General features: G+C 41.4%; 1 pseudogene across 1 annotated transcript; it reads right to left on the bottom strand.

The window, feature by feature from the left end:
- Nucleotides 1–348: 348 nt before the first annotated feature.
- On the bottom strand, nucleotides 349–3,903 carry LOC100945522 (annotated as a pseudogene). The gene has a single exon (XR_001161769.2). The product of XR_001161769.2 is annotated as a casein kinase I pseudogene (transcript).
- Between the last annotated feature and the right edge of the window lie 660 nt (nucleotides 3,904–4,563).

Genomic DNA, 4,563 nt, shown 5'->3' on the forward strand with positions numbered 1-4,563 from the left:
TTATTCTTCTTGCACACTTTCTATTTTCCATACATTTTTTTTCTATTCAGATTTTTCTCAGATCTCTTTTTTTTTTTTTTTTTAAAAACTACTTTAATTTTTTTATTTCTTTTTTCAGTTACATACTTTTAAACAGGGATGTGTTTCATTATTCAGACATTCAGGCAATGTTGACTTCATTAGTGTTGACAGAAAAGAAGCATAAAAATGCAAAACATTGTTGGCTTAACCTGAACATACCTGCATTACCTATTACTGACCAGTTCGTGTTGCCAAAAGACTTATTCCTTGGCATTAAAATGGAGCAATTAAAAATATTGCTAAAAAGCAAATGTCTACACACTGGTCTTTGCAGCAAATAAGGGTATTTATACTTTTTAAAATATTTTAAGTCCATAATTGGATTAATATACACACCTTCTTATGTATAAGGAGTTCAGATCATATAAACACTGTACAATCCAAAAAACCCTACTGACAATAAAACTAAATAGACTTATGATAAGAAATACAGATACCGCATGTATTTACAAATATCATAGACACACAGATTTGGTCAAATACTGTAAAGAAAGAAGTGGTTTCACATTATAATGGCCAAAACATCCATCTACCTTGCTCAAAGCAAACAAAAATAAAAACTCAGTATGTAATTCCTGTAGTTTAAGACATCATGACAGTATATGAACAGAATGAAAACTACTAACCAAATTATACAGCAAACATTTTCTGAGCTGAATGTAAGTCTTTAAAATCAAGGAAAAGATCATTCACAGGATTTGGAACAACAATGATAAACAATGTCCTGATTTGTGGTGTTCATATGGGTGCCCAATTCATCAAAGAGAATGCATTAAGCATTTTGGCTAATAAGAAAAATAAATTACAAAAGACAATTAAATCCCTGTAAATGTAATAATGAAGTTTAAAACATGTGGGTGTATTTACTTTAACACACATTTTAAATGTTACCTTGAGACAATAAAAATAAATAAGCATGCCCGGAGGCACGCACTCACAAAGAACAAACTGCATGGAGCAAGGACTAACTCCAGAAATGAAAAGGAAGGATGAGATTTGTTCAACATAATTAACATTTGTAGCCAGTTTTGTCTGTCTGTTTGTTTTAACCCTTCTTGAAAATTCTGGCTAGAATGTGACTCAAGTACTCCTGCGTCTTTATGGCTTAAAACAAAGCATACTGGAAAGTGGAATGGGCTTCCTTTTTGTAAGAATGACTTCTTTGTTCATGTGCAGGCACTTCAAAAGACTGTGGAGGCAAAGCACCTGACCCATCCTCTCCAAGGTATTTTCCAATCATTGAAATTATGCTAGAGAGCGGGAAGATTCCAGAGAAACAGCAGAGGTGAATACAAGAGACTAATGTGCACAGAGGCGAGAGAGTGACCCAGTTTTTTATTGCTGGGGTTTTTCTTTTTTTAATCAAAGAGCAAAATAATTAATAAACAGACACCATTGCATGGCACATCCAAAGTTCCTGCGTAAGGGAGAATGCAATCACTCAGCAGTAGGTGGGGGCGGGGGGTCTCTTTAGGCTTCAACCTTACACATTGCAACAAGGTTCACATTTATTTCTTCTTAGTGTATTTCTTTGAAATTCCAACACTTATCACTTCTTTAAGTATTCACTTCTTGCTGTCTAACATACATTATTATCTGGAAGCAGAAAGTTACATTATACAAAGATTTTGCATTTTTTAAAAATAAGTGCGTTTGCCGCTTCTGCAACACGGTACTTGACATAGTGGTGCAAGAACAGGAGAGCTCGTGTTTACCAGGCTGCTGCCACCACTGGCCCACCACCGTCTGCCAAAGCACAGAGCTCTGTCCTCAGGACCTCTGGGCGGTGACTGTACCATGATTCCGCAGAGAGAATGTTAGTATGACCCGTGAGTAACAGTACCATCACAATACTGAAATCAATGGAGACGTCACAAAATAGGAACTTCTCAAAGAATAACTTCTTTGAAACATTGGGGCAATGCTGTTGTCTGTGGCACCGCCCACTGGGGAAAGAAACTGCTGTTTGATTATGCTCTTGCAGAAGTTATAAAAAACAGATTAGGCATAAAAGTGGTTGACATTTAAGGTACTGCCTTCTACAATAGAAGAGCTTCTAAAAACATGTTCTATAGAACTGTATTCGTCAAGACCATCTCATTGGTCCATTCCATTCATCGATGGGCAAAGCACACATGTTTCGACAACACTTTAAAGCTTCCATAAAAGTTAAATTAGAAAAAAATATGAATGTAAGACAACCACAAAATGAAGTATGAAAGTATGACATTTTTGTTTCTAAGAGTGAGTCCTTGAAAATACATGTGGTCACTACAGAGATGATTTAATTGCGAGACAGCAGATGACGCGTGAGTAGCTCCCCGGTCTGTCTGTGTCCAGGGTCATTTGTGGCGCTGGATGGTTTTCCTTTTCCTTCGTTTGAAAAAACAGCAGCACCACATGTTCAACACTTTCTGGCAGTTGGTTTCATCCATCACTTCTACTTCGGTAGGGGCTGTGATGGGCGCATTTGAACGTCCTGCAGTAGGGTCGTCTGTGTTTAACTCTCCATTTGTAGAACTTACAACCTGGTTCTTGGACTGTTGCATTTTATCTCTGTGTTGATGGGCTTCCCTATTGGATGCCAGAGCAGGATTTTGCTGAACCGCACCCACTGGAGTAGGCAACTGTTTACCAATCCAGTCGTATTCATAATCAAACATATATCCTTTCCGATCAAACAAGTCTGTAAAAAGCTTTCTCAGGTAGTCATAATCTGGCTTTTCAAAAAAATCTAGCCTTCTGACATAACGAAGATATGTTGCCATTTCTGGAAAATTCTCACATAACACTTCTATGGGTGTAGCTCGTTTTGTATCTCCAATTTTCTGATATCTCTCTTTTAATGTGTCAGCCTTTAAGCCTTGCCAAGGAAGACTGCCTCTCAGAAAATACATAAACATATGACCTAAAGCTTCTAAATCATCTCTTCTACTTTGTTCTTTTCCTAAATGTGTGTTTATGCTCATGTATCGAGCTGTTCCTGTAAGGCTCTTGTGTTCTCTGTATGGGATGTGTTTCTTTGTCTCTGGATCAATATATTCCTTTGCCAAACCAAAATCTATAATATGAATGACTTGCTGGGTTTTGTTTCCCGGTCGTCCTATTAAGAAGTTCTCAGGTTTTACATCTCTGTATATCAAGTTCTTTGAATGAACATATTCCATGCGAGAAATCAGTTGTATAGCTGTCATGAGAACTGTTTTCAGAGAAAACGTCCTGTCACACAAGTCAAACAAGTCTTCCAAGCTGGGTCCCAGCAGTTCCAGCACCATAGCATTGTATTTACCACAAGGGCCAAAATAGTAAACTTGAGGTATGCCATCTCCAGATCCTAACTGCTTGTAGAATCGGTATTCCAAATGTAGCTGTGGTGCTCTGGATTTCATAGGCTCCAGTTTAATTGCCACATATTCATTTGTGTATAAATTTTTCCCTCTGAGGCGCGGTCGCCAGCAGCGGGTCGGTCCCGGGCGCGGGCGGCGCCCCCAGGTCCGTCAGTCAGCGGCTGCGGGGGCAGCAGCGGCGGCACCACATCACACGCGCCGGCGGCCGGAGCAGCACTGCGAGCCACGCAGGGAGGGAGCGAGCGAGGTAGGGGGAAAGGAACGAGTGAGGGAGGTAACGCAGCTCGGATCGGACTGGGTCCCCGCACTACTGCCGGTGCCTCCTACCGCCACCGCTGGCCGGAGAGTCGCCGCCCGAGCCGCTGCTGTCGCCACCGATGCAGCCGGGAATGAATGCACAGCGGTGCCTCGCTTATCCGGAGGTCAAACATCCTTCTGCCTCGGGCATCCGGATCGACGCCGGACCTGGAAGTGAACACATCTTTTCTCAGATCTCTTTGTGCTTGACTGCCTGCTCCTATGTAAAAGTGGGGGCCTCAAGAGCTGCCGGGAAGCTCTGAGTAAGTGGGCGAGGCTTGTTCATGGTGGCAAGATTTCCTGTTTGATCAGCTAGCCTGGGTCTTTTTTAGGGGAATCCCTGATGTCAACATCCAAGTGAGTATCTTTAGGTCTTTCCTCTTGGGTCTGAAAACTTCCCACACAGAAAAGACTCGTTTGGTGTTCTGTCTGGAAGTAAAGAACTGGCTGCCATCACTCTGGATTGAGGAAGAACTTTTATATAACATGCATACATCATTTACTTAACCAAACCAGAAGTTTTTGTCTTTTGACTTAATTAATTAATCTAGAAACAAAGTCTTGCTCTGTGGCCCAGGCTAGAGTGCAGGAGGTGACCATAGCTCACTGCAACTTCCTACTCCTGGCTCAAGTGATCATCCTGCCTCAGCCTCCTGAGTAGCTGGGACTACGGGATACACTCCACAAGGCCCAGCTAATTTTTAAAATTTTTTAGTTCTTGTAGAAACAGGGTCTTGCTCAGGCTGGTCTTGAACTCCTGGTTTCAAGTGATCTTCCTTTTTTTTGCAGTTTTTGGCCAAGGCTGGGTTTGAACTCGCCACCTCCAGCATGTGGGGCC

The sequence above is a fragment of the Otolemur garnettii genome, unplaced genomic scaffold (assembly GCF_000181295.1).
Source record: "Otolemur garnettii isolate 467f Iridium unplaced genomic scaffold, OtoGar3 scaffold00005, whole genome shotgun sequence".
Taxonomy (NCBI): Eukaryota; Metazoa; Chordata; class Mammalia; order Primates; family Galagidae; genus Otolemur; species Otolemur garnettii.